The sequence below is a fragment of the Schistocerca piceifrons genome, chromosome 6 (genome assembly GCF_021461385.2).
Source record: "Schistocerca piceifrons isolate TAMUIC-IGC-003096 chromosome 6, iqSchPice1.1, whole genome shotgun sequence".
Classification (NCBI taxonomy): domain Eukaryota; kingdom Metazoa; phylum Arthropoda; class Insecta; order Orthoptera; family Acrididae; genus Schistocerca; species Schistocerca piceifrons.
In genome coordinates, this window is record NC_060143.1 from 507535245 (window position 1) to 507552915 (window position 17671).

The following is a 17671-nucleotide window of genomic DNA, read 5'->3' on the forward strand; positions in this document are numbered from 1 at the left end:
AGGTACTGGCGGAAGTAAAGCTGTGAGGACGGAGTGTGAGTCGTGCTTGGGTAGCTCAGATGGTAGAGCACTTGCCCGCGAAAGGCAAAGGTCCCGAGTTCGAGTCTTGGTCCGGCACACAGTTTTAATCTGCCAGGAAGTTTCATCGTACAATCAGTTTGACAGCTCATGCATCCGAGTTGCTTACAAGAATAGTATACTGAAAAATTGAAAAGGAATGGAGGAGCAGTTAGATGACGATCAGTTTGGCTTAGAAAATGTAAAAGTACAAGAGAGGCAGTTTTGTCGTTGCACCTTGCGATAGATGCAAAACCTAAGAAAAATCTAAACACGTAAATAGGATTTCCCGACTAGGAAAAGCTTTAGACAATGGAAAATGGTACAATATGTTTGAAATTCGCAAGAAACTATTCATTTTTTGTTTATTTGACCTGACAAGGTTTGTGCCTTTAGATAAAATATTTTTTTACATGAGAGTTACCTGTAAAATAACAATAATTTTAATATGAAATATAATAATAAATAGAACTGATGAAATTAAAAATGAGTTGTGTGTATGCAGAAACAACGCGAATAAATAGTACTGACTAGGAAGTAGTCGAGTTAATATTTCTGCTACTTGTGCTGTTGCTGCTACTGTCACTAGTAATAGTTGTGACACTGACAGATGTAAAATTATTTAAAAGTATTTATAGGTGTACAGAAGTAATATATTCTGATGTCGCGAGTTCTGTGAGAGGGAAATTTAGGTAGACTGCACCAGCTAAGAGCAATGGGAAAGGGGGAGGTCTGGATGGAAGGAAGGATGTTGGGGGGAAACGAACGCGTTCAAGCACGAGACTAGACATCAGCGCATGCTCCGCTGGAGACTGCTAAATTCATTCTGGAAACATCTCCCTGTGGCAAAGCCATGTCTCCGCGTTATTGTTTCTTCCAGGAGGGCTGGTTTTGCATGTTTCGCAGAAGAACCTCTATGAAATTTGGAAGGTAGGATACGAGGTACTGCCGGAAGTGAAGCTGTGAGGAGGGGTCGTAGGTAGCGAACACTTGTTCGCGACGGGCAAAGGTTACGAGATCGAACATCGTGTGGTACATAGTTTTAGTCTGCCAGGAAGAGTCCTACCAGCGCACGCTCCGCTGCAGAGTGAAAATTTCATTCTGGAATACAGACATTGTTCTTGGTTCAGTAGGTATGTCACTATCTTTTCAAGCTGGAGATGCTATTCAGTTCTCTGATATAATGAGGTAAATGCGTTGGATCGTCATTGAGAGATAATGAAATACATATGGACATGCGAATGTACAGGCATGGAGGAAACGAACTTGACGTTAAGTATTGGAAGAAGGCCTCCATTGAATCGTCAGCACATATCAACTTCGTCCACTGGAATAATCCGAATGAATTGATAGACCGATAATTATTGCTGCATCAAAAGTGGCGGGCACTAAGTCACAGGGTAATGAGATAATATCTATTGGAGGAGCTTCAGGAAGCAGTGATTATTACTTGAAGTTTATGATGGTCGTGGGGAATGAAGACTCACCTACATCTACATCTACATCTACATCTATACTCCGCGAGCCACCTTACGGTGTGTGGCGGAGGGTACTTATTGTACCACTATCTGATCCCCCCTTCCCTGTTCCATTCACGAATTGTGCGTGGGAAGAACGACTGCTTGTAAGTCTCTGTATTTGCTCTAATTTCTCGGATCTTTTCGTTGTGATCATTACGCGAGATATATGTGGGCGGTAGTAATATGTTGCCCATCTCTTCCCGGAATGTGCTCTCTCGTAATTTCGATAATAAACCTCTCCGTATTGCGTAACGCCTTTCTTGAAGTGTCCGCCACTGGAGCTTGTTCAGCATCTCCGTAACGCTCTCGCGCTGACTAAATGTCCCCATGACGAATCGCGCTGCTTTTCGCTGGATCATGTCTATCTCTTCTATTAATCCAACCTGGTAAGGGTCCCATACTGATGAGCAATACTCAAGAATCGGACGAACAAGCGTTTTGTAAGCTACTTCTTTCGTCGATGAGTCACATTTTCTTAGAATTCTTCCTATGAATCTCAACCTGGCGCCTGCTTTTCCCACTATTTGTTTTATGTGATCATTCCACTTCAGATCGCTCCGGATAGTAACTCCTAAGTATTTTACGGTCGTTACCGCTTCCAATGATTTACCACCTATGGCATAATCGTACTGGAATGGATTTCTGCCCCTATGTATGCGCATTATATTACATTTATCTACGTTTAGGGAAAGCTGCCAGCTGTCGCACCATGCATTAATCCTCTGCAGGTCCTCCTGGAGTACGTACGAGTCTTCTGATGTTGCTACTTTCTTGTAGACAACCGTGTCATCTGCAAATAGCCTCACGGAGCTACCGATGTTGTCAACTAAGTCATTTATGTATATTGTAAACAATAAAGGTCCTATCACGCTTCCCTGCGGTATTCCCGAAATTACCTCTACATCTGCAGATTTTGAACCGTTAAGAATGACATGTTGTGTTCTTTCTTCTAGGAAATCCTGAATCCAATCACAAACCTGGTCCGATATTCCGTAAGCTCGTATTTTTTTCACTAAACGTAAGTGCGGAACCGTATCAAATGCCTTCCTGAAGTCCAGGAATACGGCATCAATCTGCTCGCCAGTGTCTACGGCACTGTGAATTTCTTGGGCAAATAGGGCGAGCTGAGTTTCACATGATCTCTGTTTGCGGAATCCATGTTGGTTATGATGAAGGAGATTTGTATTATCAAAGAACGTCATAATACGAGAACACAAAACATGTTCCATTATTCTACAACAGATTGACGTAAGCGAAATAGGCCTATAATTATTCGCATCTGATTTATTACCCTTCTTGAAAATGGGGACGACCTGCGCTTTCTTCCAGTCGCTAGGTACTTTACGTTCTTCCAGCGATCTACGATAAATGCCGGCCGCGGTGGTCTCGCGGTTCTAGGCGCGCAGTCCGGAACCGTGCGACTGCTACGGTCGCAGGTTCGAATCCTGCCTCGGGCATGGATGTGTGTGATGTCCTTAGGTTACTTAGGTTTAAGTAGTTCTAAGTTCTAGGGGACTGATAACCACAGCAGTTGAGTCCCATAGTGCTCAGAGCCATCTACGATAAATTGCTGATAGAAAGGGGGCAAGTTCTTTAGCATAATCACTGTAGAATCTTAAGGGTATCTCGTCTGGTCCGGATGCTTTTCCGCTACTAAGTGATAGCAGTTGTTTTTCAATTCCGATATCGTTTATTTCAATATTTTTTGCCGTCCGAAGTGGCCGCGCGGTTCTGGCGCTGCCGTCTGGAACCGCGAGACCGCTACGGTCGCAGGTTCGAATCCTGCCTCGGGCATGGATGTGTGTGATGTCCTTAGGTTAGTTAGGTTTAACTAGTTCTAAGTTCTAGGGGACTAATGACCTCAGCAGTTGAGTCCCATAGTGCTCAGAGCCATTTTATTTCAATATTTTCCATTTTGGCGTCCGTGCGACGGCTGAAGTCAGGGACCGTGTTACGATTTTCCGCAGTGAAACAGTTTCGGAACACTGAATTCAGTATTTCTGCCTTTCTTCGGTCGTCCTCTGTTTCGGTGCCATCGTGGTCAACGAGTGACTGAATAGGGGATTTAGATCCGCTTACCGATTTTACATATGACCAAAACTTTTTAGGGTTCTTGTTTAGATTGTTTGCCAATGTTTTATGTTCGAATTCGTTGAATGCTTCTCTCATTGCTCTCTTTACGCTCTTTTTCGCTTCGTTCAGCTTTTCCTTGTCAGCTATGATTCGACTACTCTTAAACCTATGATGAAGCTTTCTTTGTTTCCGTAGTACCTTTCGTTCATGATTGTTATACCACGGTGGATCTTTCCCCTCGCTTTGGACCTTAGTCGGTACGAGCTTATCTAAGGCGTACTGGACGATGTTTCTGAATTTTTTCCATTTTTGTTCCACATCCTCTTCCTCAGAAATGAACGTTTGATGGTGGTCACTCAGATATTCTGCGATTTGTGCCCTATCACTCTTGTTAAGCAAATATATTTTCCTTCCTTTCTTGGCATTTCTTATTACACTTGTAGTCATTGATGCAACCACTGACTTATGATCACTGATACCCTCTTCTACATTCACGGAGTCGAAAAGTTCCGGTCTATTTGTTGCTATGAGGTCTAAAACGTTAGCTTCACGAGTTGGTTCTCTAACTATCTGCTCGAAGTAATTCTCGGACAAGGCAGTCAGGATAATGTCACAAGAGTCTCTGTCCCTGGCTCCAGTTCTGATTGTGTGACTATCCCATTCTATACCTGGTAGATTGAAGTCTCCCCCTATTACAATAGTATGATCACGAAAGTTCTTCACGACGTTCTGCAGGTTCTCTCTGAGGCGCTCAACTACTACGGTTGCTGATGCAGGTGGTCTATAGAAGCATCCGACTATCATATCTGACCCACCTTTGATACTTAACTTAACCCAGATTATTTCACATTCGCATTCGCTAATAACTTCACTGGATATTATTGAATTCTTTACTGCTATAAATTCTCCTCCACCATTGGCGTTTATCCTATCCTTGCGGTATATATTCCATTCTGTGTCTAGGATTTCGTTACTGTTCACTTCCGGTTTTAACCAACTTTCCGTTCCTAATACTATATGCGCACTATTTCCTTCAATAAGAGATACTAATTCAGGAACCTTGCCCTGGATACTCCTGCAGTTTACCAATATTACGTTGACTTTTCCTGTTTTTGGTCTCTGAGGACGGACGTTCTTTATCAACGATGATAATGTCCTCTCTGGTAAGCCGTCAGGTATTTTATCGTTTCGCCCAAGGGGGGGTCCCTCTAACCTAAAAAACCCCCGTGTGCACGCCACACGTACTCTGCTACCCTAGTAGCTGCTTCCGGTGTGTAGTGCACGCCTGACCTGTCTAGGGGGGCCCTACAGTTCTCCACCCAATAACGGAGGTCGATGAATTTGCAACCATTATAGTCGCAGAGTCGTCTGAGCCTCTGGTTTAGACCCTCCACACGGCTCCAAACCAGAGGACCGCGATCGACTCTGGGCACTATGCTGCAGATATTAAGCTCAGCTTGCACTCCGCGTGCGATGCTGGTTGTCTTCACCAAATCAGCCAGCCGCCGGAAGGAACCAAGGATGGCCTCAGAACCCAAGCGGCAGGCGTCATTCGTTCCGACATGTGCTACTATCTGCAGCCGGTCACACCCAGTGCGTTCAATAGCTGCCGGAAGGGCCTCCTCCACATTACGGACGAGACCCCCCGGCAAGCACACCGAGTGCACACTGGCATTCTTCCCCGACCTACCCGCTATTTTCCTAAGGGGCTCCATAACCCGCCTAACGTTGGAGCTCCCTATAACTAATAGGCCCGCCCTCTGTGACTGTCGGGACCTTGCCGGAGAATCGGCCACTGGCCCAACAGGCGAGGCATCCTGTGGTGGCTCGGAAACGATGTCATCACCACTAGGAAGCACCCCGTACCTGTTGGAAAGGGGTAAGGCAGCTGCCACGCGGCCAGATCCCACCTTCGCCTTTCGGCCAGGCACGCGCGAGCCCACCACTGTCCGCCATTCACCCTGGAGTGATGGCTGACCGGTAAGATGCTCACTGCCGGAAGACGCAGCGACATCAGGGGTTCCATGCGATTCCAAGGCCACCGAAGTAGGCATAGGTCTCACCACAGTTGCCCCAACGCCACTACGAGCCGACGCCTGCGCCTCGAGCTCGATGAGCCTAACAGACAAAGCCTCCACCTGCCCCCGAAGAGTGGCCAATTCTCCTTGCGTCCGCTCACAACAACCACAGTCCCTACACATGACTATGTTTACCCTACAAGCGAACGGTGTACTCGCCTTATTAGCAGCAGGAAATCGAAGTGCTCTCTCACTGACGGTCTAACCGACACTGAGCTGTTCTAACCTAAACTCAGTTAGTTGAAAACTCAGCCATAAAAGGTTCTGTTCGAAAATTCAGAGGATTTAGAAACTGTTCACGAAATTATTACGTGGAATTTGGCATATGGAACAGTACGCTTCGGAGCTTTAGAACAGGAAACGAGAGATCGTATTCGATTTCAGAGTAGGACTGAAGACTTACTATTTGACTGAAAGCATAAGGACACGTGTTAGTGGACATTAATATGGGCTGTGTCCACCCCTCAGGTTAATGATGGCTTAACTATGCTGGCAAGACAGAATGATATGTCTGAATATCTGTGGAGGAATGACTGCCCGTTCTTCCTCAAGACCCGAGATCAGAGAGGGTAGTGACGTTGGATGCTAATGTCTGGAGCAAAATCGACTTTCTCATACCAAAGGTGTTCCGTTTGTAGGCTAGTCCATTTCAAGAATATTAATGTGCACGTACTGTTGTCTCACAGGCGCTGCTTTATGACAAGGTGTATTTTTATGCTGATACAACAATCATATCTGAACTGTTTTCTACTGTATGGAGAACACAGTCCTTTAAAATCTGTTTCAATATTTCATCATTAAGCGCTTTCTGAAGCGCAATAAGGAGATTTTAGCCTAACCACGAGAAACCCTCCCATATGTAACACCATCTCCTCTACTTCACTGCTGGCACAACAGATGATGGATGGGACATCGGCTTGCCACAGGGTATCGTGTGATTTATAACTCTAAATTACACGTTTTCAGTCATCAGCTGTTCAGTGGCGGCACTCTTTACGCAACTATCAGTATCTCTTAGCACTGACTACAGAAATGTGTGAGTTATGAGGAGCTACTCGACCATTTTACACCATTCTTTTGAACTTCCTACACACAGTCATTGTGCCAGCTGAACTCCTGGTAGCACTTTGCAACCGGCGCATGTTGTCTTCCACTGATTTCATGCGAGTTTTCACAACCACCCTCCGCAATGCTTGACGGTCTCTAATCATCACTGCATAAGGGTTGCTTGGTCTTTGTTTGGCTATGGTTGTTTCTTCACGCTTCCACTTCACAGTCACATCCCCGACAACGGACTTGACGGCTTTAGAAGGTTTTAAATGTCCCTGATGTATCTGTTAATTATGTCATATCAAATGACTAGTCCAAATTCAAAATTAGTGAACTCTCCTGATGTGACTACTTCTCTGCTGACGACCAGTACTCACAGCCCACTTTTATGCTGGCGGGTTCTACATCTACATCTACATGGATACTCTGCAAATCGCATTCAAGTCCCTGGCAGAGGGTTCATCGAACCACCTTCACAATTCTCTATTATTCCAATCTCGAATAGCGCGCGGAAAGAATGAACACCTGTATCTTTCCGTACGAGCTCTGATTTCCCTTATTTTATCGTGGTGATTGTTCCTCCCTATGTAGGTCGGTGTCAACAAAATATTTTCGCATTCGGAGGAGAAAGTTGGTGATTGGAATTTCGTGAGAAGATTCCGTCGCAACAAAAAACGCCTTTCTTTTAATGATGTCCAGCCCAAATCCTGTATCATTTCTGTGACACTCTCTCCCATATTTCGCGATAATACAAAACGTGCTGCCGTTCCTTGAACTTTTTCGATGTACTGCGCCACTCCTATCTGGTAAGAATTCCACACCGCGCAGCAGTATTCTAAAAGAGGACGGACAAGCGTAGTGTAGGCAGTCTCCTTAGTAGATCTGTTACATTTTCTAAATGTCCTGCCAATAAAACGCAGTCTTTTGTTAGCCTTCCCTACAACATTTCCTGTATGTTCCTTCCAATTTAAGTTGTCCGTAATTGTAACTCCTAGGTATTTAATTGAATTTACGGCCTTTAGGTCTGACAGATCGATCGTGTAACCAAAGTTTAACGAGTTCCTTTTAGCACTCATGTGGATGACCTCACAGTTTTCATTATTTAGGATCAACTGCCACTTTTCGCTCCATTCAGATATCTTTTCTAAATCGTTTTGCAGTCCGTTTTGATCTTCTGACGACTTTAATAGTCGATAAACGACAGCGTCATCTGCAAACAACCGAAGACGGCTGCTCAGATTGTCTCCCAAATCGTTTATATAGATAACGAACAGCAAAGGGCCTGTAACACTACCTTGGGGAACGCCAGAAATCACTTTTGTTTTACTCGATGACTTTCCGTCAGTTACTAAGAACTGTGACCTCTCTGATAGGAAATCACAAATCCAGTCACATAACTGAGCCGATATTCCATAAGTTACACAATTTCACTACGAGCTGCATGTGTGGTAGTGTCAAATGGTTCAAATGACTCTGAGCACTACGGGACTTAACAGCTGTGGTCATCAGTCCCCTAGAACTTAGAACTACTTAAACCTAACTAACCTAAGGACATCACACACATCCATGCCCGAGGCAGGATTCGAACCTGCGACCGTAGCAGTCGCGCGGTTCCGGACTGAAGCGCCTAGAACCGCGAGACCGTGGTAGTGTCAAAAGCCGTCCGGAAATCCAGAAGTACGGAATCGATCTGAAATCCGATCTCAATAGCATCCAACACTTCATGTGAATAAAGAGCTAGTTGAGTTTCACAGGAACGATTTTTTCTCAAGCCATGTTGACTGTGTGTCAATAGACCGTTTTCTTCGAGGTAATTCATAATGTTCGAACACAATATATGTTCCAAAATCCTGCTGCATATCGACGTTAACGATATAGGCCTGTAATTTAGTGGATTACTCCTACTACCTTTCTTGAAAAAATATTGGTGTGACCTGTGCAACTTTCCAGTCTTTGGGTACGGATCTTTCGTCGAGCGAACGGTTGTATATGATTGTTATGTACGGAGCTAATGCATCAGCATACTACGAAAGGAGCCTAACTGGTATACAGGGTGGACCAGAAGACTTGCTTTTATTAAGTGATTTAAGTTGCTTCACTACTCTGACGATATTTACTTCTACGTAACTCATGTTGGCAGCTGTTCTCGATTCGAATTCTGGAATATTTACTTTGTATTCTTTTGTGAAGTTATTTCGGAAGGCTGTGTTTTGTAACTGCTTTGGCAACACTGTCTTCGATAATATCTCCCTTGCTATCGCGCAGAGAAGGCATTGATTGTTTCTTGCCGCTAACATACTTCACATACGACCAGAATCTCTTTGAATTTTCTGCCAGGTTTCGAGATAAAGTTTCGTTGTGGAAATTGTTGTAAGCATCTCGCATTGAAGTCCGCGCTAAATTTCGAGCTTCTGTAAAAGATCGCTAATCTTGGGGATTTTGCATCTGTTTAAATTTGGCATGTTTGTTTCGTTGTTTCTGCAGCAGTGTTCTAACCCGTTTTGTGTACCAAGGAGGTACAGGAGGTCGCGCCTCACACGACGTACAGAGATCAGGTTCATACATACGGGTTTCCGTATACTTTTGATCAGATAGAGCATAGGCAGAGTTCGAGAGTCACCAGCACGAACCCGTTACCGAAGTTAAATGTCTCTGAGAGGTTAGCAGGTGCGCGTGGGCGTTGTCTAAAGTATAGTCGGCCGTCGTGTGTGTTGGCAAGATCCTGCAACGTAACTGAGGATGAGTGCTTAGTAGAAGCCAGATTAACACTACTTTGAAAATTATAGTTCAGCCTGGAATGTAGAATATCATTAACCTTTTATTAATTTCTCTAAATTATAGTGAAACTATGACCTGTATTTTATGTAGTCCAGCATTTTAGTCCAATATCCTCATAGCAAGACCATTTTCGATTCAAATAACATCAGTAATTGAAGAGCCATAAGAAGTACAAGCTGCCATCGCTAGTCAGCTGCATCGTCCTGCTATACAGGATATGTCCAAGACCATCTGTTATCACAAAATGTTTTGACGATCTTCGCCAAGCAGAATTAGGAGACCACGATTCCTTATTCCACATGGAATTCTGACTGTAAATGTTTATCATCAGTGATCAATATTTACTCCATAAAACGCATGGGTTGCTACTGCTAATTCTAAACGTGGTACAAAAGAAGCAGATGTACATGAAAATGTATATACTGAAAAAAGGACGAATATCATCACATTTACAAAGGCTGATGTAGGAAAGGAATTTTGCAATGGTAGTTTAAAAAAATAATACAATATATCAAAGTTAATCATTACTGCACCATTTTAAAATGTGATAGCTCCCAGTCGACCGCTGTGGCCGAGCGGTTCTTGGCGCTTCAGTCAGGAACTGAGCTGCTGCTACGGTCGCAGGTTCGAATCCTGCCTCGGGCATGGCTGTGTGTGATGTCCTTAGGTTAGTAAGGTTTAATTAGTTCTAAGTCTAGGGGACTGATGACCTCAGATATTAAGTTCCATAGTGCTTAGAGCCGTTTGAACCATTTTGATAGCTCCCACGGTTGATCGCTCCAACAAAACTCTTAAGTATATAGTATTCGAAGTTCCTAAAATCGATTAATATTGTGCAAGGTTTGGTACGAGAATAAAGTCGCACGGAACACAGGACAATAAAAATAAAGCCATCTGGTGTAAAGAATAATAGCCCTTAATCTTCTGCACATAAGAAAACGTAAATGACTGAATCTCATCTACTTAAATTAAAAGCGGGAGATTTCATTGGAGCTGTCGAACAGAAGACTGTTTTGAAAAAAATCATACTGCAGAATGGTCTACTCCAATATTCAACTTTTGTAAAGTCAAAAATTTGTTAAGTCAAAGAAAGTAATCGGAGATCGTATCTACTTGAAGATTACAATTCTTAGCCTGCAGCAGAAGCTTTCTATGCAGCAATTCTCGAGAAATTCAACAAAGATCATAACAAATGGATTTCTTTGCAAAAGCTATAGTAAGCTTGAAATAACGAAGATACCCATGTAACATGTTATGTACACACACGTTCGTGTGTGTGTGTGTGTGTGTGTGTGTGTGTGTGTGTGTGTGTGTGTGTGTTTCTGACGATGCCGTGTAGGTTCGGCGAATGCTAAGAAAGCAACCCGCCGTCGTTCTCTTGCCAGCGAACGAGATGGCGCGGTGTTTAGTATGATGGACTCGCATTCAGGAGGACGACTGTTCAAATCTCCTCGTCCGGCAATCCGGATTTAGGTTTCCCGTGATTTCCCTAAACCACTCTAAGAAAACGCCAGGATTTTTTCTTTGAAAAAGACACGGCTGATTTTCTTCCTCATCCTTCCGTAATCCGAGCTTGTGCTCCGTCTCTAATGACCACGCTGTCGACGGGAATTATCATCTTCCCTGCTTCCTGTCCTGCCGCAGCCCTACGCCTGGAAGTAGGCAACCCGGAGTCAGTCATAACCCCTACTGCCTATTCTATACAAATACCCTTTATGATTTTTTTTTTTCGCCATGAATAAACTCTATCTTTGCTTTTCCTTTACTCTGATGTTATAGTCCGACTTTCTGTATCATAAAAAGATTTAATAATGTCATTTTTCACCGTTCGGTACAATTCTAATCGAAGTGACGTTTAGCTGAAGTTCTGTACAAACACACCTCCATTTGACAGTGACATTACCGTGCATTCCATTCTGTTCCGTTGACTTTCAGCGTGATTCGACCTTAAGGTCCTGTAAGTGATGCATTGCGGAAGCTGGAGAGCACAAAGAAAGTATGCCCGTATGACAAAATACAAATGCAGCGCTGCCCTTGTAGCACGTTTTCGTGAACCGGAAAGAAAGATTTCAAATTTATCCATGACTTGAAATGAACGAGTAGCTAGTCTGGGATACTTCGAGTTTCACAGTTTTGGCGTTCCGGTCACCAAAGCGTTTTCTAACAATTTCCAAGAGACGTCACAGCTGTTTGTGGAAACGCTGAACAACTTCAGGTGTCTCTATGTTACACTTGTTCACGGACGGGGGAACTGATTCATCACTCAAATGTACTCGAAATACGATAGATATTTGCATACATAGGTTTTTCATGAACTTCAATTTACATGCTAAATATTTCCTTTAGAATCTAGAGAACAGAAGAGACAGCATCAGTTAGAAAGGGTATCGTAAGTTACATGTTCGTTAAGGTTGCAGTGCACAAATGAAAATGCGATCTCATCAAGTACCTAATAATATGCAGCTATGCGGTTAGAGAGAAAGAGATCGGAAATTGCAGTAACTAAATTAGTTGCTGAGCGCTAGTTGGAACGTCCCGCACATGTGCCGGGTTGTTTTATATCGTATAATAAAATTATGACCGTTTAAATGCAACTCGGGGAAATTTCTTTTTTTCCTGATGAATCATCTAGCCTAGTTGTGGAAAGTTTAAATACTCTGCAGTCACTCTATCATTGTGCGTTTTGAATGCAATGAGAGCAACTATAAACATTTTATTAACGATCATAAGATGGCGCTTTTGACATATTTCATCACTGTAAATGTTTCCTATTTTTAAACCAATGAACTGTCCGAGTAGTTTGTCTATAGTGAGTGTTCAAACAAACTGTGTTGTGAAAAAAAGGACATTTCACGTGATGTTTTCATCGTATGAATTTACGAATTTTGTAGGTCTAGCGAAGTTCAGTAACAGCTCATGTGAACTGGTTTAAAGATATGATAAAACAATTCGACTGAGATAATGAAAAACCCGTGTACAATACACTAACAGAAGACATTACATGAATGTATTCGTACCAGCGTGAAACTAAGTAGCAGTAAACCAGTAACTCTCCGATTCCATTGAACTCTCGTGTATGAAACGGCTTCAAATTTCTGATTACTTTACAAATAAGTTAATGTGTTAAACATTCTACATTACGCATAAAAGTGAGAAAAAGTTTGGAAACCGTTTGAGATTATGTTTAAAGTTTATACTGGATAATTTGTGCTCCGGTTTGAGCATCCATATGTACATCTACATCTACGTGACTACTCTGCAATTTACGCCATGTTCTTAAAAATATCTCTCTACCGTTCCCCTCTCTAGCAGCATGTAGGAAAAATGAGCCCTAAAACTTTCTCTACGAGGCCAGATGTCTCTTACTGTATTGCGATGATCATTTCTCCCTATGTAGGCTGTCAACGATAAAATATTTTCGCATTCAGGGGAGGAAATTGGCAATTGAAAATCTAGTTTTTCATGCATCGCAAATTTATGACGTCATATCTTCTGAACTACGTGTGGTACCGTGGTATAAATTTGCAGGCACATTCAGTAGTATATTCGGATAATGTCTGAAAACTGAGTTGTGAATATAGTAGGTAGCAAACAAGTAATAAATCAAAACGCCATGTCCGATTCTGTTTTACTGCATAAACATCGAAAACGTATTAAGCGATAAACTTTTGTTCGTTTCATTTTGTGGGTCTGCCAGCAAGAAAGAGTTTCGTAACGGAGTGAAATTATGTGTAAAGTTTTTCCAAGTCACTAAATGCTCTTATTCACTGATTCTGGATGAATATAGTCTGGGTATTAGCGCACTTTGATTTACGATGCTTCAAGATTCAAAAAATGGTTCAAATGCCTCTAAGCACTATGGCACTTAACATCTGAGATAATCAGTCCCCTAGACTCAGAACTACTTAAACCTAACTAGCCTAAGGACGTCACACACATCCATGTCCGAGGCAGGATTCGAATCTGCGACCGTAACGGCAGCGCGGTTCCGGACTGAAGCGTCTAGAACCGCTCGGCCACAGCGGCCGGCGATGCTTCAAGAAATATACATAGTTTGTAACTGTGATACCTGTCTTTCCGTGCGAAACCTTTAAATTAAGAGTATCCCTCTTAATGAGTAGATTGTGACGCCATTTTAAATTTTTAAAATCGGTTAATAATTATATGAAATATTGAAAATCAAGTTTTTGTTGCCCTTGGAAGTGGCTAGATAGGCAACCCCTAAGTGATACTGGGTCCTATGAACCGGTTAGCCATTTACTAACGGGGATCCGAAATGAACCTACGCAAAAAAGTAGTTCGTTAGGGAAACTCGTTCAAAAGATGATTGTTTGTTTCTTTGCTTACAATGGACATGTCGCGACCATTGCTTTGAACCGTCAGAGAACAGCTTTGGTTGATAGTGGAAAACAATTTGTTTCCCATAAGTCATAGATAAAATTAAGAAAAACAAACGAAAATACCATATCGATCTGCACAGTGAAAATGCCAGTTGTCAGACAGTATATCACACAATCGATCATTTACGGAGTATAACATCATTTTTCGTATTCACGAAATACATCGCATGACGATTTCTTTTTTTCCCTTATGCAAAACAAACCAATCATGAGCAGCAGGTTTCATCACCTCAAGAAACTGGTGAGTCCCTGTAAACCCATGTTTTTGAGGAATCAGCAGTGGAGTTGAAAAGCATTTCCGGAATTGGCTTGCAAGCACGGTGAACATCAAAAAGAAAAAGTGTTGTACCGAAAAGTATTTCCTTTCATTGTTTTTGCAGAAATTAAAAAATGCGGCCCGTACATTATCTCATGCACGTTTTTCCATTAAGACGATTACACTATCGTGTTGTGAATTAGTGTAGTGATGTGACTTGTAACAGTAAGCAAGAGAGTAAAGTCATTCCCTGTAATTCGGTTGCCACACTGGGATATCGTCTTATCGTTGTCTGCGAAGTGTTTACGACATCTCCGAAACGTTGAACCGACACCAACGCGTTGTTCACCAGGTACATCGTAAGCCAAGAAACTAAAGTATAATTATGCGGTAACGCATCGCCATTCTTCACGAACAACCCTTTGAAAAGAGGCTATCTGTTGCAGATTTACTTGTATACAGTCTAAAATTGTAACGAAATCTGTAACTAAATTTTCCATCGGTCATAGACAGAATAAAACAATCATATTAAATAGAAATCACTTTCCTGATATTCCGCAAATATTATTTATTTTATCACGAACAACCTATCGGCTTCTTACATCATCGTTCGTGCTCAAGAAAACATTATTTCTCAGAACTTCAGGGAAGTGTCTACTTTTTAATATTAATGGTAAGTCATTGTTACGCACCTACGCTAACCGTTATTGTCAACATTGTACATGTAAAAGATTGAAATGAAAAGACTAACCTTAACAGTGACAGTACGGCAGGCTACTCTTAGCAAGAACAAATTACAAGCGTGTCACTGTATAAAACGTGTTTTACATCAACGTTTAAAACGAAACACAGTGGTTGTCGTGTGTTTGGCGCAGCGCTGAACGAAATGAAAGTACATTGCACTCTTAGTCACTAGTATTTATCTCTTGTACATAATTTTTAAATGCAGTTCGTGATGAAGGCAAGGGTCCCGAGTTCGAGTCTCGGTCCGGTACACAGTTTTAATTAGTGAGGCAGTTTCAGTTTGTAAATAGTACCTTAAGGTTTCAGATAACTGACTCTGGCTATTACACATCTTCGTAACAGTACAGAATATCGTAGCTCATTGAATCAAATGTATCTTCACAGTATTATTAAAATCAGCGATATGCGGTACACTGCTGTCTTTAATGATGAAAATCACGTTCAGTTAAAAAAACATTTGGGCGTCAGCTTCGTCACTTGTTCGCGTGTAATATCTGCACTGACTGATAATCTACCAGGAGAGCTTTGATTCGATTTCCAGACTGTGCTGCGACGTGGCCAACACACGCTAGCGGCTTGTATGGTTGAGGTTTCACAAAAACTGTTGATGACAGCTCACGTAACGTGGTTACCGAGCAGACAAGCTGTGGGCTATTTACCTTTGGGCGTGACGGGCAGAGCCGGTGGAGTGATGTGTGGGAGCGACGGGACGGTCCTCAGAAGCGGGCGGAGCGGTCACAGTGCGACGCGAGTGCCACCGTGTGGCCACTGCCGGCATTTATATAGGTCCAGCAGCTTCGGCCGCGGGCCTATTTCGAAGCCTCCCCTTCACTGCGGACGCCACCCGCTCCTCCTCCCGGCTGGCTCTCGGTACCGTGAGTTTTCTTGACCCCCACTCCGGCATCATCGGTGGAGATAACCCCGGGTACTCAGGAAACGCTCTTGGAGGCAATGTATGCGGCTGCGACAAGCGACGCCCGGTTATTCCAGCGCGGGCGACCTTCACGGCTACCTGCCGACTCGGACTGTCCGCTTCCGTTGCGCCTTACCGTCTCTTGCTCATTCAGTCGCTCTTTGGTTCACTACGATTCCCAAGTAGGCGAACGTCCACGCCATTCCATACTGACCTCTATCCTGCACACTCTCTTTCTACATTTAAATCTACATCTACATACATACACCGCAAGTCACCATACGGTGCGTGGCGGAGAGTACCCTTTACCGTAACTAGTCGCTAACTTTCCTGTTTCACTCGCAAATAGAGCGAGGGGAAAACGATTATCTATATGCCTCTGTATGTGCCTTAATTTCTCGATCTTATCTACGTGGTCCATACACGAAATGTACACTACTTGCCATTAAAATGGCTACACCACGAAGATAACGTGCTACAGACGCGAAATTTAACCGACTGGGAGAAGATGCTGTGATATGCAAATGATTAGCTTTTCAGAGCATTCACACCAGTTGGCGCCGGTGGCGACACTTGCAATGTGCTGACATGAGAAAAGTTTCCTAACCGATTTCTCATGCACAAACAGCAGTTGACCGGCGTTGCCTGGTGAAACGTTGTTGTGATGCCTCGTGTAAGGAGGAGAAATGCGTACCATCACATTTCCGACTTTGATAAACGTCGGATTGTAGCCTATCACGATTGCGGTTTATCGTATCGCGACATTGCTGCCTGCATTGGTCGAAATCCAATGAATGTTAGCAGAATATGGAATCGGTGGGTTTAGGAGGGTAATACGGAACGTCGTGCTGGACCCCAACGGCCTCGAATCACTATTAGTCGAGATGACAGGAATCTTATCCGCTTGTCTGTAACGGATCATGCAGCCATGTCTCGATCCCTGAGTCAACAGATGGGGAAGTTTTCAAGACAACAACCATCTACACGAACAGTTCGACGATGTTTGCAGCAGCATGGATTATCAGCTTGGAGACAGTTGCTGCGGTTACCCTTGACGCTGCATCACAGACTGGAGCGCCTGCGATGGTGTACTCAACGACGAACCTGGGTGCACGAAGGGCAAAATGTCATTTTTTCGGATGAATCCAAGTTCTGTTTACAGCATCATGATGGTCACACCCGTGTTTGGCGACATCGCGGTGAACGCAGATTGGAAGCGTGTATTCGTCATCACCATACTGGCGTATCACCCGGCGTGATGGTATGGGGTGCCATTGGTTACACGTCTCGGTCACCTCTGGTTCGCACTGACGGCACTTTGAACAATGGACGTTACATTTCAGATGTGTTACGACCTGTGGCTGTACCCTTCATTCGATCCCTGCGAAACCCTACATTTCAGCGGGATAATGCACGACCGCATGTTGCAGGTCCTGTACGGGCCTTTCTGGATACAAAAAATGTTCGGCTGCTGCCCTGACCAGCACATTCTCCTGATCTCTCAAAAATTGAAAACGTCTGGTCAATTGTGGCCGAGCAACTGCCTCGTCACAATACGCCAGTCATTGCTCTTGATGAGGTGTGGTATCGTGTTGAAGCTGCATGGGCAGCTGTACCTGTACACTCCATCCAAGCTCTGTCTGACTCAATGCCCAGGCGTATCAGGGCCGTTATTACGGCCAGAGGTGGTTGGCTCAAATGGCTCTGAGCACTATGGGACTTAACTGCTGTGGTCATCAGTTCCCTGGAACTTAGAACTACTTAAACCTAACTAACCTAAGGACATCACACACCTCTACGCC

The 17671-nt window shown here is 43.5% G+C and overlaps 1 protein-coding gene across 2 annotated transcripts in view; it reads right to left on the reverse strand.

Annotated features, from left to right (window-relative positions):
- Positions 1-15699, reverse strand: part of LOC124802930 (juvenile hormone acid O-methyltransferase-like) — a 40100-nt gene extending 24401 nt beyond the window's left edge. For both annotated transcript variants that reach the window (XM_047264010.1, XM_047264009.1), the window contains exon 1: positions 15616-15699. The gene's annotated coding sequence lies outside the window, so the exon portion shown is untranslated. The remainder of the gene's footprint in view (positions 1-15615) is intronic.
- Between the last annotated feature and the right edge of the window lie 1972 nt (positions 15700-17671).